This window comes from Emys orbicularis, chromosome 5 (genome assembly GCF_028017835.1).
Source record: "Emys orbicularis isolate rEmyOrb1 chromosome 5, rEmyOrb1.hap1, whole genome shotgun sequence".
In the NCBI taxonomy this organism is placed as follows: Eukaryota; Metazoa; Chordata; order Testudines; family Emydidae; genus Emys; species Emys orbicularis.
The window spans coordinates 98,016,666-98,043,130 of NC_088687.1; the positions used below are offsets into that span (position 1 = coordinate 98,016,666).

Genomic DNA, 26,465 nt, shown 5'->3' on the forward strand with positions numbered 1-26,465 from the left:
TTCTGTGAGAATAATGGATTCTGTTGAGCATCACACACAAGAGAGTCACTTCTCTACAACTAACAGTCACAGAATGAATTGACATCAAATGTCAGATGTTCAGAATAACAACTGGGCAGGCATAAGGATAACTTGAACTAATCTCACAGAGAAGTGATATAACACTTAAATGGAAAATACCATTTTCAGCTGGGGATAGCTCCAAAATCCATATTCATAAGCTTTAACCAGCTTTGCCAAGGAGCTGGATTAAGGAGGGGAACATATACCTTTTGACTCTTGAAAGAGAGAAAGAAAAGACTACTGAACAGGGCCGGCTCTAACTTTTTTGCTCAGAGACCACTTTGCAAATCTTTTACAGAGGCAGGCCCCTTTGGATCAAGACCCCTGGTCTGATGGGCTTTGACTAATAGGGAACAAAGGACCCTTTCAATAAAGCATGCTTGAAGAAGAGCTCCGTTAATCCATTGGGAAATCAATGGTTTGGAAGCTGCTTTCCAATTTTGTGCTGCTCCAAAACACACTAAATGCCAATCAGTAAGTCTAAATATTCCTGTTCTTTCCAGTTAAAATTTAAGGCTCACCACACTGAGTGCATGCAGGATCGCTTTCTTGTCACATTTTAGGTTACGGATGAAGGGAGGGATGCCTCTTGATCAATATAAAAGTTGCATTTCTCAGCAGGCCCAGAATAAGTCATAGATAATATAGGCCTGTGCCGAGGGCCCCAGCTTCTGGAGTCGTGATGATGTCAAGAATCTTAGCTTTCATTTTTTTTAAAACCAGGTAAATTCTCTAGCCCTTGTGGTTGTGAAGAAATGCTTGAAAACGTGAGTGTAGCCAGCCTGAAACAATCACTCTGGGAAATGTGAACTGCCCCGAGCATCCTAATAGAACATTAACCACACCCAAAAAGGGTTGGAGGCAGATGCCAATGCCATCCCAACAGAGCACTGTGTGTCAGGAGAAGAATGCAATGTGCCTGACCCACCTACCCCATCAGAAACACCTTGGCTGTTGGGTAAGTTCTAAGGAGGGGGATCTCTTGTTCCTTCTCTTTGCTCTCCAGAGTAGGGAAGAAAAAACCAATGTTTCTTCCTCACCTACTCAAGTGGGAGGGGAGGGGGGAGGGCTGCTGCCATTCTCAGAAGGAGTAGGGGCCTGCACCTCTCCCCCTGCCTCTCTAGGAGGGGGCCCCTTTGCCACTCTAAGAGGGAGGATAGGATCACAAGGACAGAGCCATGGGAAGCCATGTCATGGTGTGCTAAGACACCAGAGTACCTTAATGCTGCCCTAATTGTTAGAACCCTGTTGTCAGTGTGAAAGGTAAATGAGTGGAAATTTGCAAGACAAGGCTATGATGTCTTTTATCTTGGTGATCAGCATGAATATGCCCCCTTGAATTAAAGAAAGTCTATGGGAATAGTGAACATATGTGAAAAGGGAAGAGTGGCACAACGTTTTGGGTACCAAAATGAGATTGTCACTTAGTACTTATAAAATACAAGACCTTACCAAGTTCCCACATGGGAGACCATCAATAGATACTGTAATCTCCCTAAATGCAGAAGCTTTACCCTTTAGGCATCAAAATTCCTCTTAGCTGCACCAGAGAAAATTAAGAAAATCAGATATTTGATAAGCAAAGGGGAAGTCAGGAAGGTCTCTCATATGTGGCATTCATCCTCTACAGTCCATATGGTGGAACATCAGAGTTATTTTTTAATTTACTTTCTAGCATTCATAATTCCAGCACATCCTAGTCAGCCATACGGAAGGCTATTTCTTCCCCACATCCCAAATTAAGTTCTTAGGATGTAAAGTGTAATTAGTGGCTTTACATGAGCTAACCAGTTTGGCTTAGAATTGGTTAGAATTCCTTGGGTGTGCCTGAAGAGCGTTGGCATATTCTTTTGGATTTGTGATTTCAAAATAGTTCAAACAAATTTATAGGCTGCATCATTTTAACAAACTGCATATTGAAGAGAATATTTGACCAGTAAACATTATTGATTAGAAAAGTTTTATTGCTAATGAATCCTCTTTTGCATAGTAATGTGACATTTTAAAGTGGGTTTTCACCCTTGTGTTATCGGATTAATCTTTCAGGAAGGTTCTAAACTTACAGATATTTTGTAACTGATGTATTATGGGGGGTTGGAGCTCCTTAACCAGGCATTTGAGCATTTAAGGAGTGGAATGCTACTTGTTAACATTTTACTTCTATTTCAGTATGAACTTAGACACCGAAAACTATATTGCAATTTAATTAAAATAGAAATCATTTTTGCTTTTCCTTTATCCTTTCCTTTGTTAAAACTTGTCTGCTTTAAGTGAGGTGCTGCCCTCGTAACAGTTTGGTGATTACCAGTTGTGTGTTAGCATTACAGTAAGAAGGCTGTGGGAAGTACTGTTATTACATATGGGGAAACTGAGGTAGACAAGTCAATTTATTTGCTCAGCGCTATAGGAAATTCATTTTCAGAGCCTGAATTAGAATGCTAGTGTTCCTGGCTTCTAGACCACAAAACTATCTCTATCACATCCCAATTCTTTTAGTCACTTAATAAATACATGTCAAACTTTTAAACTATTTGGGGCCTTATTACACAAAACCTTGGCACTGCACTTACCTTTCCTTATCCTCTCAAGCAATAGGATAAGAAAAAGATGTACAACAAAGTGTTGATGATATCATTTTTAAACTGGCTAGCATTAATCTAAGCTATAGAACCAAATTCTACCTTTACATACAGGTAAACAGTCTCCAGTGATGTCAATGGGAATTATGTCTCTGAAGAAAAAAAAATAGTCTCTTTGATTTTTAAAAGCATGTTTTCCAGATCAGATGTAACTAATGTTATTGTACATCTATGTCATCCCAGTTACCGATTGTACAATTGGAAAGCAGATGTTCCAGAAGTTAATAGAAAGGGGCAAAGGAGGAATGGAATAAAAGATCAGTCCTACAAGTGTGGCTAGAGGGAATCTCAATAAATAATTTTTTTAAAGTTAACAATTCTACCACATCCAGCTGCAGAGTGCATTAATTAATGAAATGGTAGCACCATAGACTGCCCAGCAGCTGAAGAGATTGAGGGCCAACCAGTTAAAAATATTTTAGTAAGGAGATCTCTGGTTTGCTGCACAGAATCTGCACCAACAAAATGAAAACCTCTTCTACATTCTGAGTCTCATTTCACTGTGCAATATGGATGTTGCTATTTCAGATTTCCATTTAGTATTAAACCTTAGAAGTGATGCCTCTGTCAGTGTACATACTGATTGCTTTTGCTGAAGGACAGGTAATTACAACAAACATTTCTGATGGGCTATTGTTCTTTTGAGCATCATTGCTATCACCAGTATGCAAGGCCTGGAGCTGTAGCATGAAGATGCTAGAGGTCTGCTCAGTGATGCATCCTGTTTTAATTTAATCTACAGATCTATCTACTTTAGGTATTTCTAAAATGCCTGTCACCATAATCCCAATATCCAAGATTAAGAAGTGTCAGTCTATAGAGAAAACGATGTTCTCTCCCCCTTTCCCATGAACAGGAGTGTGTGATTTTAAATTGTAAGGTTTTATATTATTTTGTTGGTGGTGGGTTTTTTTGGCAACGTTGTGTATAGGCGCTATTCTTTGGGCACTATTACAGGTGCTATTCTTTCTTTAAAAGGTGTAGACATACACACAGTCAGACTTGAGATCAACTTGACATCTACTGGCAAGAAGTTCCATAGTCATTGTCCTGCCCCTTAGGGCTTGTCTACATGGAATAATGAGCTCTACAGGGTGTGATCTCTAAAGAGCCCAAATACTTTAACATACCTGCTGGTACCTTTTAACATAGTGCTGTTTGAAATAGAACTACATTAAAGTACATTAGGGAGCCTTTAATGCACACCAGCAGGTTCTACACAGACCAATTAGTGCACGTGTTAGTGTGCTTTAGAAATCACACCCCATAATGTGCATTATCCGACCATGCCCACAGATCCCGATAGTCTGAGCTTGGACTTTCAATCTGAATTGTCCTTGTGAACTATTTTTGTCTTGCAGGGTGAGAAGGGCCCAGAGGTAGTCAATCATAATCCATTTAAGATCTTTATTAATTAAGGCCAGGACTTCGAAATCTGCTCTGAAGAGAAAGGAGAACCATCGGAGTTTGTGAAGCACAAGTGTAATGTGTTGGCACCTGCCTTTGTTTCATATGAAGTATGCTACTATATGCTGTTCCAACTTCAGCTTTTTGGGGGGCGGTGTTGTTCAACATCAGGTAGAGATAATTGCAGTAGTCTAAGCCAGTGGTTTTCAACCAGGGATACATGTCCCTGGGGGTATGCAGAGGTTTTCCAGGGGGTACTCATTTAGATATTTGCCTAGTTTTACAACAGGCTACATAAAAAGCACTACCGAAGTCAGTACAAACTAAAATTTCATACAGACAATGGCTTGTTTGTGCTGCTTTATATACTATACACTGAAATGTAAGTGCAATATTTATATTCAAATTGATTTATTCTATAATTATATGGTAAAAATGAGAAAGTAAGCAATTTTTCAGTAATAGTGACCTGTGACACTTTTGTATTTTTATGTCTGATTTTGTAAGCAAGTAGTTTAAGTGAGGTGAAACTTGGGGTATGCAAGACAAACCAGACTCCTGAAAGAGATACAGTAGTCTGGAAAGGTTGAGAGCCACTGGTCTAAGATGTACACGAAAGTTTGTATGACAATGTCTAGGTCCTTATCTGAGAGAAAATGATGCAATTGCCTAGTGAAAGATATAAAATCATTACTTGCTGCTGTTGCAAACTCTGTTTATATCCCACAGTTTTGCATCACCTCGTTGTGTCAGGCCATAGTAAGTGGAAGAGCCTATGGAACAGGCATCCATGGCTCTACAGGCACTTGGCCTCTCAAATAATCCATTGTTGGGAGTGTAAAAATTCCAAACACAATCTGGAATGGTTCTCTACCAGTTGTGTTCCAGCAAACTGGAGAGGATGCAGAGAAGAAGTGTAGAAACCTCGATTTTAGTCAGGAGTGTAACATCTTCATGGGGAAGGTGATAAACAAAACGAGTACTCTCTTCTGCACAGGTTTGAGCAGTGTCTCACAATATGTGAAGATAGCCACTGGGAGAGCTGGCTTGCTCGCTGTGAATGCTACAGGAAGGACTTCTATTAGTCAGTGAGATACAACATAAATGATGCCATAAAGAAGGGGACTGGGAACCATTACAAAGCCATACATGCCACAGGTGGCGGCCTATGGCAGCAATTGCTCCTGATCCACTGGGAATAGCTACCTTAATTTAGTTGGTAGCAGTGAAGGGAAAGGACAAAGGAACTGAGATGTTCATATGGAGTAGCCAATGGCAAGAGGCCAGACCTTTTTGACATGGAAGTCTAGGATTGCTGGGTTGGTTGATGGTAGTTAGTTCAGAGATAGCCATGCTTGGTGACTGCATACTCATACAATTATCAGCACCCTACCTACTCTACACCTGTGGTGCAGAAAATTGTTAACAGCATTTTTTGCTTGTTGGTCCCAGGAGCATTTCTCCCCAAACTATATTGTGCCTGTGTGTGTAAGAGAGACCCTCCTATGTCTGTATTGGAAAAACAACATAAACTAACTAATCAGTGTCTGACTATCATGACAACTGATGGCTTGTGTAATGTAAGGTATGAATAAAAGCACGCAGTCCCACAGCAGTGATGTAGCGCACACCTGTCATTCTGCAAAGCTTGTGGTCTTGGTAATGTTCTGATTTTCTGTCACTTTGCACAGAATATTTTGGTGGCAGTAGAGAGTGGTCCTTTGATCAGTGTTCCTGATGTGGTACATTGACCCTTTGGCACATACACAGCAAGCATGCCATGTTTTATGACACCACTGAGACTCAAGGGCTTTGAATCTTGTACAGAAGTTGTGTCCCAGTTTGCAGCCCAAAAGATACCACTATCTGAGACAAAGAAAAAATGCACTGAAGGGCCACAAGGTTTCATATAATCTGTGTGTGTGTATGCATATATATATATGTGCCTCACAGAGGAAGTGGGTCTATGAGAAGTATTTGAATGAGGAGAGTGCAGAAGTCAACCACATTCCCACGCCTGTGCATGACACTTGGCATTATGGTGGACCATACAGAATGTAGATGTTGATTTTGTGCAGTACAGATGCAAGTTGCAAGCCCACAAAGGAATCCAGCCTTCTCCTCTACCCTCTTCCAAGTATACACTTCAACAGGCTTTTATGTAACCATTTAAGCAAGGGGTAGTTTATTTTGAGGAGGGCTTGTCAAGAAACAGCAAAATAAATGTTACAACCATGAACATAACATGCATTAGTGTCAGGACATATTGAAATCAGTGGGAGCTCCAGTGTCTCTGAAAAAGCAGGCTAATTATTTGGGTACCTAAATATGGATTTAGGCAATGAAATTTAAATATTCAAGCATGAAAAACCATGGCCTTGGGATTTAATTACAGTGCCCAAGGGCCCATCTACATAGGAAAGTTTACCATACTGGGAGAATGTCCTTCAGTGCAACAGTCCCCCAACCATGGTATAACAGTTTGGTTCCTATATTACAGTCACTATGCTTCTATTGATTAAATAGATCTTTAAAGTAATTCACCAACCAAAGTTATTGGAAGAGGAAAGTATTGTCACACCTTTTCTTTTAGGGCTTCCATGCCTGAAATGGAAACATAAATGACAAATTATGACATGGTCAGAGGTTTTCATTTTGTTGCTTGTACATGAGGTCACATTATGTGGGGGCATTTGGGAGGATCAAATCAGTAGTCTATGAGTGCATATGATCCATGTCTGAAGGAATAAAATCCATGTTCCCTGCTATTTCCATTTAATTCCCTCCAGACACAGATCAGGTCAAGGTCATTAATCCCTATTTTAATTGCTTTTCTCTCAAAGTAAATTGTCTGTGTTACACAGCTAGATTTATCCAATGGACAGAGGCAGTCAATTATAGTCTCATATTGCTGGTAATCCCAGATATGAGTTGCAAGTAAACCAAATGCTTTTGAACATTCTGAAGAGGGAGGATTGTTTCTAAGAGATATAAATATTAAAGCTATCCCAAAGGGATGGCTTTGAAGGACCATGTCTGTCCAGAGTGGTAGGATTTTAAGAATCAAACCATTTTGTGGATGATTATTGCAACACAATGTTGTTGTTTCCAAAGAAAGTTTAAGCAAAGATTTCCCCTCACTCAATCTCTTTTAAGCTTATGATGGTTGGCCTATGATCAGTGACTTTCCTACAAGCAGACAATATCTATTTTGGTTAGATTGCATGATCTTCAGGGCAGGTACTCTGTCTGCCACTGTTTTGGGAAACAGCACATTTTTGGGGCATTGCTGCAGCCCTAAATGATAATAATCAGGAACTGTTTAACATAATAGATCATGACATGTTCTCTTAAAATAACTGAGTTTTATCAGATAAACCTGTTTTGAAAGTGGTAAATTGATACAAACTGGACCATAAATTGAGCTCTCTTACCTCTTCCTCTTCTTTTAATTGCCAGGCAAAGTTTAAACTCAGACTGATTTATCTCTCATTTGGAACCAACTCTGTAGTGAAACATGCTGTGCTGGCAAACCACACACGTGTTTATTACATTTACTCCTGGCTTATTCTCAAGGTAAGCAATGCAAGGTAAAACTATGCTCAGGTTATTGATTAAGCATAGACTAGGCAATAGCTCACGTAGTCCCCTTGAATAGTTCACGTAGCCCCTTCACCAATCATGATTTATTGTACAAGGGGAGATGGCTATGGGTAAACCAATCAATATGTTACAAGTAACTATGATCTCATGCCTTTTGATCTAATTACTAATAAAAACCCCAGCTCAAGAGAGCTCAGGACGCCTGCTTGACAAACCTCTTGACTCCGCGTCTCCTTGATCCCAACATCTGGTGACCCCGACGTGATTCACCGGATCCCGAGGACCCCTGCTCATCCGACTGGAATAGTCTAGGTGCACCCGCTGGAAACAGCCACTCGTGAGTATGGGGGGTGATTTATCAGTGCCACAAAAGGCTCATGCTAAGGAATTATTTAAGCTCATTGAGGGGAGCGGTTGCCCAGCGGTTACGCTGCGGCATGTAGAGGATTTTGTTAAGGAAATAGAATGTCAATGCCCCTGGTACCCCGAAGAGGGGTCCCTGCAGCAAGAAGATTGGCAAAAAATAGGAACACAGCTCTTTGAGAAACCGAGAGCAGCAGTGCAGCACCTGCTCATGTGGCAGCGCTGTACTGAGGCAGTGGGAAAACTGGGGCTACAGGCGTCTCTCACTGCCGCCCCGCTTCTCACGCTGACGACACCGCCTCCGTACCCGCGGGTGCTACCACCAGCGCCTGCGGTGTCGGATACGGGGCAGCGGCCCTCGGATCCCCCCATTGATAAAGGAACTGATCAGCCTTGTTTCCGGGGGAATCGTGGGGGCTGCGTCCGGGTGGCGGTTGCGTTGGCGCGTGAGACAGGGGAATTGAGTTTGGAGGAAGAACATCAGTGGGAGGGGGAGTTGCCCATGCTAATGCCTATAACGGCAGAAGTCGATGCACAGGGCAATGCCGTCAGACAGTGGACGGCGCTACCGTATACAGTACTGAGGGAGGTGAGAAAAGCTATCACGGAGACAGGCATCAGGTCTAATTTCGTGACAGGCATCTTAGAAGGAATTGGAAATGGCTACACAATGGCTCCACAAGATTGGAAAGACTTATTTCGTATGGTGCTGACCCCCGCCCAGTATATGGTGTGGGATAGTGAGTTCAGGTTAGCTGCTGTAGGTTACTCAACCCCAGCTGCCATACCTGACCAGATTTATGGAGCAGGCCAATTTAGCACTATAGAGAGCCAGTTGGAGTTAGACCCAGACACATATATTCGTACTAAACTTAGTGTTATGAGAGCTTTCAGAAGGGTTCCTGTAAGTGGGAAACCGACTAGGTCTTTCACAGCCACCCGGCAGCAGCCTACAGAGCCGTATCCGCAGTTCATAGATAGGCTCAAGGAAGCAGTACAGCGGCAGATCGATAACGAGGAGGCACAGACAGAGCTTTTACGGGGACTGGCTTATGAGCAGGCTAATGCTGATTGCAAAAAGGTACTGCAATCTATTATACATCGCCCCTCGTACACTTTAGCGGACATGATTCAGGCTTGCGCTGATGTCGGTAGTCAAACCCATGCTATGGCTCTTTTGGCGGGGGCTATAAGACAAGGTAATAAACCAGCAGGAAATTGTTTTAATTGCAAAAAACCGGGACACTTTAAAAGCCAGTGTAGGGCACCCGGGGGAGGAGCACATAAAGGAAGACCCCAGGAAGGGGGTAGGCCCTCCAAAAAATGTCCTAAATGCAACAAGGGGTATCATTGGGCAAATCAATGTCAATCAGGACTAGGGCAGGGAAACCAGTAATCGGGCCCTCCCCGGGCCCCGGAAAAACAACGGGGGCGGAAGAATTGACTAGGGCACAACCGGCAACGACCGGCAGTGCTGGAATAGACTTGTATAATCAAGAAGAAAAATCCTCATTCTTACCGGGGGAAGTTCTTTTAATGCCTACTCAACTGAAAGGGCCCCTTCCTGAAGGGACGGTGGGCATTATACTCCCTCGGTCATCAGCAAGTAAACAAGGAATTATGGTAGTTCCAGGAGTGATTAATGCTGATTATCAGGGAAAAATATATGTTCAGTATTGGAGTCACCTGCCTTTTACTTTAAGACAAGGGGACTCCTGGGCACAGATGATACTGTTGCCATATGAACTCCCTGGAGAAAAATCACAGGTAACACGCACAGGAGGATTCGGATCCACCCGTACTGAAGGCGACAGCGATTCTTCCTTTCACCCACAGGTGGCAGCATTGGTACACCGAATATCCCTGCAAAAACCTCAACGTAAGTATATACTCCAAGGTAAGTGGCTGACCGGTTTGTTGGACACAGGGGCAGATGTTTCTGTCATAGCTGAAAAGGATTGGGAGCCTACATGGCCTTCTGAGCTAGCCCCTGCGGTATTCGGGGTAGGAGGAAGCCAAGCATCTCAAAAGAGCTCTCAATGGTTACCTGTAAAATCCCAGGAACAAGGCCCCATAATAGCATATATTCAACCCTGCATATTGCCTTTACAGTTTAACATTTGGGGAAGAGATTTGTTAGAACAGATAGGGGCAAAACTGGTTTTGGAAGATGAGTAAGCCTCAGGCTCTTCCGTTACAGTGGAAAACTGATAAGCCAGTCTGGGTAGAACAATGGCCATTACCTAAAGAGAAATTAGAAGCTTTGCAGCAATTAGTTGAGCAACAATTAAAAGATGAACACATTGAGCATACTACAAGCCCGTACAATACTCCTGTTTTTGTAATTAAGAAAAAATCAGGAAAATGGAGGCTCCTTCATGATTTGCGTGAAATTAATAAAATACTAGAACCAATGGGCCCCCTGCAGTGTGGCCTCCCCAATCCAAATTTAATCCCATATGACTACCAGGTAGCAATAATTGATTTAAAGGATTGTTTCTTTACAATACCATTACAGGAAAAGGATAAAAAATATTTTGCATTCACAGTGCCAGTCCTAAACAATGCCCAACCCACAACACGTTATCATTGGAAAGTGTTACCCCAGGGCATGTTAAATAGCCCTACCATGTGTCAGTATTTTGTAAACACTGCTCTTCAACCTTTCAAAAATAAGTTCAAAAAGCTACTTGTATACCATTATATGGATGATATCTTAATAGCCGGTAGGCCCCTACCCACCACATGGAAAAGTGAGTTAACGGATATCTTAAGTCAATCGGGTCTGGTAGTAGCCCCGGAAAAAATACAGGAAGCCGAACCTTTTCAATATTTAGGTCATAAAATGCTTGCAGCATACTCCATGCCCATACTTCCAAAACTTACCTTGCCAAAAAAAATTAACATATGTAGTGCTACAGCAAATTCTGGGATCCATAAATTGGATAAGACCGTATTACAAGATTCCCACATCTATGCTGACTCCACTGTTTAATGCCCTAAAATTAGGAAAGCAACCGGGAGACATAATATCACTGACAAACGAACAACAGGAGGTAGTGCATAAGGTCAACGAAGCCATGGCAGAAAGGTGGGTAGATAGAGCAGTACCTAATGTGCCCCTGTCCTTAATCATTCTTGGGGACATTAAGCAATTCATGGGGGCATTACTTCAACATACAAATGAAAGAAAATTTATCCTCGAGTGGATGTATTTACCACACACACACAAAAACACACTCGTCCCATTGTCTGGAATGATTGCTCAATTAATCACTAAAGGACGCAATCGAGCATTAAACTTGTTTGCCATGGATTTAGTAAACATTATTATACCCATCCCCATCGCCACCTGGGAAGTTGCATGCATGCACTCGGAGGAGGTGCAAATAGCACTAGCCAAATATGTTGGGTGCGTAACTTACCATACTCCAAAGGATCCTCGTCTCCAAGTTGCTCAACATATTCCACTGAAAGTATTCTACTTGGTATCTCCCGTTCCCATAAAAGAAGCTCTTACCATTTTCACCGATGGTGGCCCCTCCAGAGGGGTGGTCGCTTGGAAAAAAAAATGACCAGTGGCAATCCCAGTTTACCTTACCGCAACGCTCTCCTCAGCGTGCGGAGCTAGCTGCGTTAATTCTTGCCTTTAACACATTTTCTGATCAACCAGTTAACCTCATAACAGACAGTTTGTATGCTGCAAATGTTGTTAGTAATATTGCTTCTAGTTGTGTTACTGCATCTTTGGATAATAATTTGCTTGGTTTATTTCTTTCCCTACAACTGATATTACGTCACCGACGACATCTATTTTTTATCGCACATGTTAGAAGTCATCAGCCTTTCCCCGGAGAAATCTCGCAAGGCAATGCCTATGCTGATAACGCCTTAAAGGCTTTCCCCTGCTCTCCTATGGAAAGTCACTCCTTACATCACCAAAATGCTAGGGCGTTGGCCAAGCAATTTTCCATACCACTATCTGATGCAAAAGCTGTTATTCAGCAGTGCCCTGAGTGTACTGGAAACCTCGCAGGACCCGCTATCGGGGTAAATCCTCGGGGGCTAGGTGCAAACCAATTGTGGCAAATGGACGTCACTCGGTTCCCACCATTAGCTCCCTGGTCCTATTTGCATGTAGTCATAAACACTTATTCTGGATATATATGGGCAACGCCACAAAAAGGGGAAAAGGCAAAACACGTCTGTAATCACCTCATTCGTTCCTTTGCAGTGATGGGAAAGCCATCAGCTTTAAAAACTGACAACGGCCCAGCCTATTGCTCTTCAGCAATGGCAGCGTTCTGCACGCGATGGGAAATCAAGCATACCTTTGGCATCCCATACAATTCCCAAGGACAAGCCATTGTAGAACGAGCTAATCGCACATTAAAAAATGCTCTCCTGCGGCAAAAACAAAAAGGGGGAATTGTCCCCGGCAGCCTGACAGAAAAGGAAGAATGGCTGGCTCAAGTACTGTTTACACTCAATCATTTAAATCTATTACCTTTCAATTCTCAATTTTTCACCAGGGCACAACGGCATTATCGGACGACCGAAGTTCTTCCTGCTCCAAAGGTAACCTATCGTCAGCTACCTGGCCCGGAGTGGAGCGAACCTGTGCCACTAATCACCTGGGGGCGCGGTTACGCAGCTGTATCAACACCAAGCGGCCCGCTCTGGGTACCTGCACGATACGTTCGACCATACAAGGATGGCGTGGCATCAGGGACTGAGCAACCCCATCCCTGACTTCAACATACACTTATATGATGAACAAGGAAAAGTGACAACGGGCCGAAAACGAGGGGGCCAACGAAATGCACCTGCCACATGGGGCCAAGTGAAGAACCTAGCTAATCAGGCTGAACAACTGTTGGAAAAAACAAACCAAGAGAAAACGGCAGAGAACTATATGATGGCATTAATAGCCTCCTTAAATGCCAATTCTGTACTTTTGTTAACAATCATTATTTTCAGTTTAACTATTGTCCCTACAGAAGGGGGGCCGGTAGTGACTGGGGGGGTTCGTCTTAATATATGGGAGGTATTTGCAAAGACTTTAAACCTAAGTACCTTCTGCTTAACGGAGCAGAGGGCGGTGGGGGAGGTGCTAGGATCTTGCCTAATACCAGTGTGCCATAATCCCACAGACATCAACAATGATACATGGTTTTATAATTCTCTAGAACAAAATTCTACCCTTAGGGCCTTAGGGTACCCTGGGTACCATAATTGGGGAGATCGACTAACACACAAGCCGCGTTCTGCTGTTACCCTGTTAACACCGCATGTTGCTAGTTTTAATGTTAGTTGTGCTAGAATGGTTAATTGTACCAAAAAGACTTGTATTCAATTCCCAAAAGGGAACTTCAATTGCTCAAGTATGGTTAATATATCATATATGTATGAGTACCTACAATTGCCAAGGGGCTGGTTCTGGTCCTGCCCCGGATATACCTTTAACTACATTCCAGCCAACATCAGTCATGAAACTCCATGCTGTCTTAGTAGGCTGTCTTTGGTTTTGCCTCAAAAGGAAGCTAAGGGTACATCACTCACTAAGACAAAACGAAGTGTATTCCTTGATGAAAGCTGTAATAGTCACGCGGCCCTAATTAGTAAGGCCGAATACGTCGCACTGGCCGTATCCCTGGTTGGGGTGCCCGGTCTGGCGGCACGAAACAGTAAAAACATTAACGCCTTAGCCTGCTCAGCAGTAAAAGCCTTAAATACAACTTCTAGAGCTCTAGCCTTGTTAAATGAGGAACAGAGCGAATTAAGACATGGACTTTTGCAAAACAGAGCGGCCATAGATTATCTTTTAATGCAACATCATTATGGGTGTGAAAAATTGGATGGTATGTGTTGCTTTAACCTAAGCAATAATGAAAAAGCAGTGGACGACCAAATTGTAAAACTACATACTTTAACAAAAGAAGTTACAATGGATGTTGGTTTTTCAGGATTCTGGGACTGGCTTACTGGGTGGCTGCCAGACCTATACTGGCTAAAGCAAATGTTTGCATATGTTATTGTTATAGTTATAGGATTAATAGTTTGTTGTTGTATATTACAGTGTATTCCTTCCCTTATTAGCCTATTTGTCCAAGGCTGCCCTTGGCAACGACTTAATACTAAACAGAGCATTCATTATGCCTGCAAATTGCTTAAAAACAAAAAGGGGGAGGTGTAGTGAAACATGCTGTGCTGGCAAACCACACACGTGTTTATTACATTTACTCCTGGCTTATTCTCAAGGTAAGCAATGCAAGGTAAAACTATGCTCAGGTTATTGATTAAGCATAGACTAGGCAATAGCTCACGTAGTCCCCTTGAATAGTTCACGTAGCCCCTTCACCAATCATGATTTATTGTACAAGGGGAGATGGCTATGGGTAAACCAATCAATATGTTACAAGTAACTATGATCTCATGCCTTTTGATCTAATTACTAATAAAAACCCCAGCTCAAGAGAGCTCAGAACGCCTGCTTGACAAACCTCTTGACTCCGCGTCTCCTTGATCCCAACACAACTCTAGCAAAGTTTAGATTGAACAATGATCATTTTAATAAACACTCCTAAGTGCATTTTTCCCCACTGCCAGTTTTGCCTCTGGATATTCACACAACCAGCATGTTATTTGTCCTTTGCTGCAAATAACTTTGTCTGCTCTATGTGTGCTCTGACAATTGTCTGTCAAACTTTTGCTATTGACTTTTGGCCAGCTGGTGTGATCCTAATGGTATGGATATCATCTAACAAATTAGATGTGCTACTGTAATATAAATACACACAAAAACTACATTAAAAATGTTAAGATTGTGTGTTAAGCATTCAAAAGTTAGGAAATGTCAATTAAGTTTGTCCATGAAACCTTAATTTGAACAAATACAAGTAATAAATAATAATTGTGAGTACGCATTATAATATAGTCTGTAATTGCAAGATCACATACCATTTTTTCCACAACATATTTTCCCCTAAACTCATTCTCAGTAATGGGTGAACTATTCTTGCTGAAGCTTAAAAAAAAAAATTCAGCTTGAGGCAGACACCTGGTATGGACATTTTCAGCCTGAGCATTTAAGATTTGGCAAAGTTTAAAGTAACAGAAAACCAGCTCTTATAATGGAGAGTGTTGGTCAACCTTAACTATAGATGGTGCTACCAATTTATGCCTTTGCTGACAGTGTGTCCTACTGCAATGCCAATCGGTTATTTGGAATATGATTGAGTATTGTGACAAAGTTCCTCCTATCAATAAGGGTCCTGCACTTATTGGCAGATTTTCTTGCCTCAGAGATTCACCATGTGGGTTGGGGAACAGCCCAGAGACCTTCCCCTCCAGAAGAACCCACAGTCCAGGTCAATTGGGAGGTTTGGGGGGGAACCCAGGCCCACCCTCTACTCTGGGTTCCAGCCCAGGGCCCTGTGGACTGCAGCTGGCTATAGTGCCTCCTGTAACAGCTGCATGACAGCTACAACTCCCTGGACTACTTCCCCATGGCCTCCTCCAAACACCTTCCTTATTCTCACCACAGAATCTTCCTCCTGGTGTCTGATAACACTTGTACTCCTCAGTCCTCCAGCAGCACACTCTCATCTCCTTGCTCCCAGCTCCTCACACTCACACCACAAACTGAAGTGAGCTCCTTTTAAAACCCAGGTGCCCTGCCTTAATTGATTCTAGCAGCTTCTTCTTAATTGGCTCCAGGTGTCCTAATTAGCCTGCCTGCCTTAACTGGTTCTAGCAGGTTCCTGATACTCTAGTGCAGCCCCTGCTCTGGTCACTCAGGGAACAGAAAACTACTCATCCAGTGACCAGTATATTTGCCCTCTACCAGACTCCTGTACCCCACTGCTCTGGGTCTGTCACAGTATACACTCTGTGATCTATGTCACTTCTGATAAGGCTGTGCCCTTTGCATCATGATCCTGGAGGGTCAGATTCCTGCTCTCTCTGGTGTCTGTTTTGGAACCCTACTGTGCAATAATGGTTAAAGACTTGGTTCTTGATTGGTATGTTGTTCCATTTCTTTTCATGTCCATATTGCTTGTCCATGTAACTCCTTACACAGTGCTATTAACCCTCTCTTACTCCTCTGGTTTGAAGGGGGGAACACAGCATATGTCTTTGTTTGCTTGAAGCTTTCACCCCACCTGACATATTCTTTCTAGTGACTACCTGACAAAGTAGTCATGAACTACATATGTGCAGCTCATGGGCCATCCTTGGTTCATATTTCTCCTACCAGTGATTCAGTTTTGACTGACTGTTTTCCTTCTACTGTAACCTGCATTGTATCTGTGCGTTCCAGTTTTTGACAAGGTCAGGATCCACTCAACTAAACAGAAATTCACCAGGAGTCCCAGATTAATCAGTGAAAACTGTCTCTGGTGTTTTAGGTTTATTCACAAGGTTTGGGTTCCCCACTCCCCCCACCAGGTGGAACCAAAATAACACTAACCAACAGTCTCTAGCCATATTTGGTTCACAAAGTGTAACATTGTTTAAATTCTAAGCAAGCAATATAAACACAAAGCAATATATACAAAGCATTTTATGTCTCCAGAGTTCCCTGTCCTCGTTTACAAACAACCAAGTTATTTTTCCCCTTGAAAGCAGTCCAGCTCCTTTATAAGGCTCTGAGCCCAACTATGCTCATCTGCCCTACTTAAGTTCAGGTAGGAAGCTGAGATTTTACTCCAAAATTCCCATGCTGCTGTGCCTCCCCTTAGGAGTATGAGGCCTGTGTATGTATTTTTTCCATAAATTAGAACAAACCTTCTGTAGTTTACACTCCCTTTTGGCAACTCTTAATCCATTGATTATTAACACAGAACCCTCTGGCTGCTCTTTTCTAGCTAATGTAGTGTTTGCGCATGCTATTGTAAAGAAATCATTACAGTGCTGCCTTAGAAGTCTCATAACCTCAGTGGAAGGGTATAAGAAACTTCCATTAAAATGCTACCAAGTCTCTTGATCCCAATACAACTTCAGTGGGATCATTATGATTATGTAGGACGGGTTATTCGAGCAGTTGTGGATCCACTAAGAATGTTGTGAAAAGCAAAAATACTATGCAGCCTATTTTTCAAACATTAACGTGAGTATCTTAATAGGGTTTTTCAAAATAATGTCACAGCTTTTCCTGCAAACAGTCCCAGGAGTTTGTTCAAGGTTTCTTCTAGAAACAGTCACAGATTATTTGGTAAAACACCATACCTCTATTAATAGTGGATAGAGCACTGCACTGGGACTCAAAAGACATGGGTTCTGTTCCCACTCTTCCACTAGCTTGGTGAGTGACCTTGGGCAATTCATTTCACCTCGCTGTGCCTCAGTTCCCCCATCTGTAAAACAAAGAAGATACTTCCTTCCTTTGTAAAGCACTTTGAGATCTATGGATGAAAAGCACTTATTACTTCTATTATGAATCTATTTGAAATATTACTTTTATTACTGATTACTTTAATATACATGTAAATATAACATAAAGAGAAAACAATTACAATGGAAACAAATACACTTCAAATATTAACCATGCTGTTCTTTTCTTCCCTAAATATAAATCTCTGTTTTACATTCATAGAGTGTCATAGAGCTTAGGGCCAGAAGGGATCATCTACTCTGATCTCCTGTGTATTACAGGCCACCAACAGCACCCAGCACCTGCACACTAAACCCAACAACCAAAAGTAGACCAAAGTATTACAGCACATAGGAGATGAAACTATTATGTGCCACAGGCAAAGAATAGGAGGGACTGAGGTGCACCAATGCTTGAGGCCTCTGCAATGGCAGGGAAATGATAAAGTGAGATATAGCCAGATAATACGGGCCAGCAACCCGCGCCCACACATTAGAGAGCAAGCCCCCCCCCCACACACACACAACGTCTCTGTCACTCCCAACCCCTCATAAGGCGATCAGTTAGACCCTGAACATGTGAGCAGGAGCCAGCCAGGTAATCACCTGAGACAGAGAATGCTCAGTGCCACCTCAGAACCTGGTCTACCCCACCCAGTGTCCCATCTCCAGCTGTGGCCATCCCTGGTGCTTCATAGGAAAGAGACCAAGCTCCCTGCCCCCCACCAAAAAAACCCCAAAACAGAATAAATTTTTGTAGGAGGGGGAGAATCTCCTCCCAACTCCTGCAGGTGGCCGGCTGAAGTCTTGAAACATTAAAGTTCTTCTGGGGTTTATATTCACTTTCTCCTTTATATGCTTATAAACTGATGTATGTGGTCATTTTGTCATTTAATTTCCTCAAATGTAGAGGTTGGTATAGATCACACATCTGCAAAACACAGAAACAAATATGAAATTTCAGAGGTGGATAAAAAACTGGTTAAAGGGGAGACTGCAGCGAGTAGTACTGAAAGGTGAACTGTCGGGTTGGACGGAGGTCACCAGTGGGGTTCCTCAGGGTTCGGTTTTGGGTCCGATTTTATTCAATCTATTCGTTACTGACCTCGGAACCGAATGTAGGAGTGGGCTGATAAAGTTTGCGGATGACACAAAGTTGGGAGGTATTGCCAATTCAGAGAAGGATCGGGATATTCTGCAGGGAGACTTGGATGACCTTGTAAATTGGAGTAACAATAATAGGATGAGATTTAATAGTGAGAAGTGTAAGGTGATGCATTTAGGGATGACTAATAAGAATTTTAGTTATAAGTTAGGGACGCATAGGTTGGAAGTGACGGAGGAGGAGAAGGACCTCGGAGTCCTGGTTGATCGCAGGATGACTATGAGTCGGCAATGTGACGTGGCTGTGAAAAAAGCTAATGCGATTTTGGGATGCGTTAGGCGAGGTATTTCTAGTAGGGACAGGGAGGTGCTGCTTCCGTTATACAAGGCGCTGGTGAGACCTCATTTGGAGTACTGTGTGCAGTTCTGGTCTCCTATGTTTAAAAAGGATGAACTCAAACTGGAACGGGTACAGAGAAGGGCCACTAGGATGATCCGAGGAATGGAAAACCTTTCCTATGAAAGGAGACTCGAGGAGCTCGGTTTGTTTAGCCTAACCAAAAGAAGGCTGAGGGGGGATATGATTGCTCTCTTTAAATATATCAAAGGGATTAATACCAAGGAGGGAGAGGAATTATTTCAGCTCAGTAGGAATGTGGACACGAGAACGAATGGATATAAACTGGCCGTGGGGAAGTTTAGGCTTGAAATTAGAAGAAGGTTTCTAACCGTCAGAGGGGTGAAATTTTGGAACAGCCTTCCGAGGGAAACGGTGGGGGCGAAGGACCTTTCTGGCTTCAAGATTAGGCTTGATAAGTTTATGGAGGGAATGGTTTGAAGGGATAACATGATTCTAGTCAATTAGGCATTAACGGGCCATCGCGGGTTAAATGAGGGTCCGGCTGTAGAATCTTGCCTGTATGCTCGGGGTACTGCTGATCGCCATATTTGGGGTCGGGAAGGAATTTTCCTCCAGGGTAGATTGGCAGAGACCCTGGAGGTTTTTCGCCTTCCTCCGCAGCATAGGGCAGGGGTCGCAGGCTGGAAGATTCTGTTGTGGGAGGGTCAGCTTTTGTGGCCTGCATCATGCGGGAGGTCAGACTAGATGACCATATTGGTCCCTTCTGACCTTAAAGTCTATGAGTCTATGAGTCTAAATACATTCTCAGGGAGCCAAAAGGGATAGACTCTAAGGGGGCAGCACAAAGGAAAGGATCCAGCAGAAAAGTCTTCATCACCAATTTAATTGAAGTTATTAATGGTTGAGTAGGCCTTGCTGGAGCCCTCCCCTATCCTCTCCTAGGCATGGTTAACACTCTGAACCAAAGGTAGTGAACCAGAGGTGTACACTGGGGGGGGGGGGCAAGCAGGGGCACAGGCCCCCCAATCAGAGGGGGCACAGAACTCCTCTGGGGACGGGGCAGGAAGAGCGGACTCCTCTGGCCCCAGACCAAAGCAGGAGCTGACAGCTCCTCTGACCATGGGGCCGTGAGGTGAGAACCAGCTCCTCTGGCTGCTGGGGAAGGGGTGGGGAGAAGCCAGCTTCTCCGCTTCAAGGACACAGGAAGTGCCCCTCCAAAAGTGGCCAAATTTTTATTCCTCTGCATTCCCTGAGTGAACCAAAATAGGCCTTGTCAGAATAGTAACATCTAGGTATCAGCTAACCAAGTAAGCACATTCCTGATAGGAGAGGATGGTACAAGAACACACAACCCCTCGCAAAGATAAGGACAGGATGATGGGATAAGGGATGAGGCTATTTTTTGCGAACTATGAGGTACAAGATGGTAACAACATCTGGAGTGTAATATGTAACTTGTTCGTATCAATGTATAAAAAGTCATTTTTGTATTGGCCTAGGGGACAACAACATGTTATGTTGATTGTCATGGGCATATATGTGTTAGCGTACCTGTAGCTTCTATGGTGCGCTAGGACAATGCTTTGTTGACAATAAACCTGGTCGAGCACCTTTGCCACCGAACTGAGCCTGAGGTCTTTCTCTAGGAGTAACATCAAGGTCTGCTGAATCAACAAGCTGCAAGCTATGCTGGTGCAGCTAACGCAGGAGCACCATGAACAGCAGAGGAGCAATGCACAGGCACACAGCAGCACTCACAACAGGTGGTTCCTCTGCAATTTTTAGCCCCCCAGCCCAAGCCCCGCCAGCCCGAGACAGCTGAGAAATGCCAACTGCAGCCATGCGGTGGGCCTTTTATCACAGTGTAGACGTACCTTAAGAGGCTTGCTAAGCATCACTAGTCAATCATCTAATTTCCTGTATCCTTTGTGTATACGTCTGCCTTGCTTTATAAGATCTTTAGAGCAGGAACCCATATCTTCTACCTGTGTATTCAAAGTCTATCAAACTGTTTGTGCTCTGTAGATATTCATAAGTGTGAAGTTACTAGTCTGGGTATTTCTGCAATAATTTTTTGACCCGTAGCATATACTCAGTTAGCAGGCATATCCTGGGAATAAATAATAATAATTTAGTATGCACTTTTAAATGGTAAATAAATAATTCAGAAAATAATTATTTAATAGCAGTATTAAACTACATAACTATTAAATAATTAAATTACTCTATGTTCTTTAGTGGCAAATTTTAATAATGTTCCATTTATAAATATAATATATTTATTGCCTGTAAATGTAAGTAATTAACCTTACTTTTCACTATTGAATTATTCCTTAATGTGATTAATTGAATCGTTTGAAAAACCTATCGAATAACTGATCTGATAATCATAACTGATTCTCCGTGCTAACAAAGAAACTTATAATATTGAATATAGTATAAGATAGCAGCTTTATAACCCAAACAATCCATTTCAGTCATCACTCTCTCTTGTTCTCACAAGAGCGAATAGAAATGTTTAATTACAATTTTTCAAAAACAGATTTTTTTACCAAACATTTTCATTTTGAAAATTTCCCTGTTTTGCCCTTTGCTCACTGAAAAAAATGAAAATTTAAAATGTCTGTTTTTGAAAACTGAAATACTTTGTTCCCCTTTCTCTTTTTAATTTTGTCACTGAAGAAAGGATTGGGGGGAAGAGAGATGGTAGAAAACACAAACAAATTTTGATTTTGAAAACCAATACCATTTTATTTTCTCTTAGAAAAAAATCTCATTTTTTCCCCCTCACAAAACATGCTTATCATTTTCTAGTGGCTCCAGTTTTCACCTTCCCTTGGAACAGACAATAAAATGTTCATCCTTATATATGACAGTCTGTTCCCAAGTTATTAACATTTTCCATACATAGAAGAAGTCTCTAGATTAGATAGGTATTATGTGATGAGGCCTACACAGGTAATTACTTCTGTTTAAAAATACATCCAGGTGTATCATGGCCTCCTTTGTTGTGGCAAGTCAGTGGTGATTCAACTAATATTTGTATAACTGCTGGGTACAGTAGTCCCATCACTCAGACTCATTGCCTTGGAGCTATTTTTAACAAGATAACATATTGTGTTCATTTTACCTCAGACTCCCTTCCATCTTCTGTTTAATACTTCTCTCTGATCCCGTCTTAGTCTAAGATTATTCTTTCAAGGATGGTTCTCCATATCTTCTAACCTCTCTTTGAGTATTTTAATTTCTTTTTCTTAGATTTTAAAGCCAGAAGGGACCATTGGGATCATCTAATCTGACCTCCTGCATAACACAGGCCATAGGATTTCCCTGATTTAATTCCTGCTTCATATCCAGTAGCCGTGGTTGTAGAGCATATCTTGATTTATAATGTCTAGCGATGGAGAATCCACCATAAGCCTTGGTAAATTGTTCCCATGATTAATTGCCTTCACTGTTAAAAATTTGCACTTTATTTCTAGTCAAGATCGTGTCATACCTTTCTCTGCTAGACTGAAGAGCCCTCTATTACCAAATTTCTGTTGCCCATCTACATATGTATAGACTGTGACCAAGTCACCTCTTAACCTTCTCTTTGGGCTTGCCTTCACTACCCTCCCAGATCGGCAGGTAGAAATCAATCTCTTGGGGATCGATTTATCGTGTCTCATCGGGACGCGATAATCGATCCCCGAATCGATGCACGTACTCTACCAGCCCAGGTAGGAGTAAGCGCCGTCGATGGGAGAGCCGTGGCGGTCGATTTGCCGCCGTCCTCACAGCGGGGTAAGTTAGATCAGATACATCAAATTCAGCTACGCTATTCCTGTAGCTGAATTTGCATATCTGAAATCGATCCCCCCTCCATAGTGTAGACGTAGCCTTTGATAGACTCAAGGAGCTCAATGTATTTAGTTTATCACTTTAAGGCATGGTTTTAATCCTTTAATCATCCTCATTGCTCTACGCTGAACCCTCTCCAATTTTTCAACATCCTTCTCAAAGAGCGGGCACCAGAATTGGATACAGTATTCTATTGGTGAGCGCACTGGTGCCAAATAACAAGTATAACCTCCCTATTCCTAATTGATATTGTTTATATATCCAAGGATTGCTTTAGCCTCTTTATCTGCAGTGTCTCACTGGGAGCTCATGTTCAGCTGATCATCCAGCATGACCCCTAATTTTTTTTCAGAGTCACTGTTTCCCAGGATAGAGTTTCTCATTCTGTAAATATGGCCTGCATTGTTTGTTCCTAGAAGTTTGATTTCAGAGGTGAGTGTGTTAAAATGCATAGTTTGATTGCATCCTGTCCCCTTCATTATTTACCACTCCCTTTAATCCTCCATAGCTGAGGCCCAGTTCTCACAGTTAGAGATCCTGAGTGGTGCCGAGCACCTGCCTCTCCAATGGATTTTAATGGAAGTTATGGGTGCTCAGAACTTCTCAGTATTAGGTCGTAAGTTACTTCTCAATGTGGCAAAGTCTCTCAGCACTATATTAAAATCAATCCTTACTCCTAGCTGGAAAGTTGGGGTTTTTTGGGGGGGAGGTGGGGGGGTGGGGAGGGGGGAATGTCCCATTTTGATTGACTAGGGTGACCAGATGTCCCGATTTTATAGAGACAGTCCCAATTTTGGGTCTTTTTCTTATATAGGCTCCTATTATTCCCCACCCCCATCCCAGTTTTTCACATTTGCTGTCTGGTCACCCTATGATTGACACAAATTATTTTTTTAACTTTTCAGCATAAACTGACTTCTAGAGTGTCAACATCGGGCGATTTGGTGTAAGTGCATAAGAGCCCTGCTCTAATCTGCTGATGCCATTCTGGAATTTGTCATCTTTTTCAACCTCAAACTGACAAAGTTAACCAAGCAAGCACCATTCCCATGAATTAGTACAGTGCTTGTGTGCCTATTTAGTCATGTAATAATGAAGTTTCTGTTGATGATGTCCAATGTGAAATTCTATTTGGCTTCCCAGAACATGGAAGATTTCCTCATACTAGTTTGACAAAATACTGTCATCGTGAGATTAACTTTAACCACATAATTGTAGAACTTTGGCAAGCTTATTGTGGGATTCCATAAGATAGCGTAAAATTTGGGATTTCTCTAGTACAAGTCTCAACATCATTTTAAGGTACAGAGGTAAAAAAGTCTCGGCATACCAGTAAAAAAAGGAGAAAGAAACTGTTCGGATACACAAACTCTTATTTAAACAAAGAGTTGAATAGCAGTGTGCTGTAACTCCCCCGCGTGGATGGTGGAGGCACAAACTAAAAGGTTCCGAGTTCACTCACAGTAATTCTGTTTGAAGAGATTACAAAATGCAAACTAGGAACCTTTTAGATCACACCTGCAGCATCCACACAATGGAGTTACAGCACTGGACTTTGGTGCGCACTGCTATCCACACTCCCATGATCAGAACTGTGGGGCAATGTAGACAAGCCCTGAATAGCAGCCCTAATAAATATTACAGTTTAAATTACTTTTGAAAACCCTTTTAATTAGCTGAAACTGACATATTTTTCTTCTACTTTCTCCTATCCTTCACCTCTCAACTATTTTTCGGGAGGCATATATGCAGTGAAAGTGTAATATGTCAGTATTTTTCTTTTCTTTTTTTTTAAAAATGAAATGGCACCTATATTATGCTAGTTTTAAAGCACTGTAGGGCATGTATTAATGGACCATTAATACACCTCTTGTGAAATTGAAGTAATCTGGCCTTTAACCTTGAATAGTTTAAAATGCACCTGAGGCATAGATTAATGACCCAGTAATACATCCCATTTAATGTCCTGTTCCTTAAACAGCCCGAGTGCTCATCAAGACACAATCAGGTAAATGGTTCAAGAAAGGCAGAGATTGTTATGATTGGCTAAATATCTGGTGCTAAAATGCATGCCAATCGAGAGTTATCTTTGGGGATTGCTAAAGTACCCTATTTGTAAAACCTTACCATACTAGAAGTTTTGTAACAACCCAGATTATAGAACACACATCCATATGTATATTAATTTATGCAGCATTTATGAAAGTTATATGCATGCTATATATTATTACTATTATAGTAGCACCTAGAGGCTTAGTTGAGGACTTCATTTTACTGCGTTTTATATAAGCATGTAGTAAAAAAACAGAGACTTCACCCCTAAAGATTTTACAATCTAAGTTAAAATTGGGTTTTAAAATCCTAGAACTTTTTTTTTCCCCAATGATTGCTTAGTATTGTTGTTAGTGAACTCTTGCATATGGTATTAAATGTTGTCCATGATACTGACAGGTTCTTTTCAATCATTTGCATCTGTTCAAAGGACAAATTTAGAACATTATAAATAGCACAAGATCATCTCTGTTAATGCAACAGGATATCATAGTTGTTTTTCCAACATGTAAGTTCAATGTACAGGAGGATTTTTTACTTAATATATTGAGAGGTATGTTACCTACATTTAGTTCCAAACTGTTTAAGAAATTGAGTTTACACCTTCTGTAATACATGGATTTTAGTATACTTTGAAAAATAATGACTTGTGAAGTTATTTCGTACATTAGAGCAATGTGAAAAGCATCTCTGCATAAGATGTGCTAGAAATTAAATTTAAAAAGATTTAGATTGTGTTCTAAGATTTATTACACTTGAGTTCCTAATTTTTATTGTACATAACTCAGAACTAGTGTGAGATTTCTAATAAAAAAACATGTGTTACTCAATTTAGCAAACATAAATCAGTTTTTCCTAAATTAGGGAAACCTATATGATTTGTTTATTGTTAAGAAAACACTGATATATGATGTGATTGTTACTTTAAATGTTTCTGATAAGTGAAGGGATCAGGTTCTAGCAGATTAGTCTGATTATGGGATGTAATATGAAATTTTTGAATACACAGTTCACATGCACCCCAAGGAATTACTGATATTTTTAACTTTTACTTTAATAAGTTGTTTAGGCAAAGAGCTTTTCTGTGAGCAGGATGTGCTTGATACATAGAAAGGCTAGGCAGCAATTGTACAGTAATCTAGGTGAAAAGCATATTTTGAATCAGGAATGTGGGATGATAGCAGAAAGCAGGGCAAGGTGAGGAACGCAGAAATAATACAAATCCTAAATCAAATATTAAAATCCAGTAAGAAGTCAAACAAATCGGACATGGTCATGGTTATGAGTCAGGCTGCTTAACTTCTATAAATATTTTTAAGAGTTTAACCTTTTAAATGCTGGCATTTTCTAGACTGCTTGCCAAATGAGTACATTCATTTACACATTTGGGGCAAACTCTGCTCACCCATTGGCTCTGCATTGCCTAAGTTCCTGCATGCACATGAACTAATGCAGTTCTTCTGAGCAGGAACTGCACGATTTTGGGAGGCTGCACAAGGGTCAACAACTTTGCCAGTCATGGGATATCAGCATATTTGTACTAATTGTACATCAGAGACTCAGTCTTTAATCTTGTGGTGGGCCCATTAAAGAAAACGGGATTACATATGTGAGTAAGAGTGCAGGTTTGGAACCAGTATATTGGACCATAGTTA

General features: G+C 41.7%; 1 long non-coding RNA gene across 1 annotated transcript; it reads left to right on the forward strand.

Annotated features, from left to right (window-relative positions):
* Positions 1 to 7,920: 7,920 nt before the first annotated feature.
* Positions 7,921 to 12,971, forward strand: LOC135879533 (uncharacterized). Its single transcript, XR_010561458.1, has 3 exons — positions 7,921 to 8,049; positions 9,912 to 9,954; positions 12,608 to 12,971. It is a non-coding gene; the product is annotated as an uncharacterized LOC135879533 (long non-coding RNA).
* The last annotated feature ends 13,494 nt before the right edge of the window (positions 12,972 to 26,465 follow it).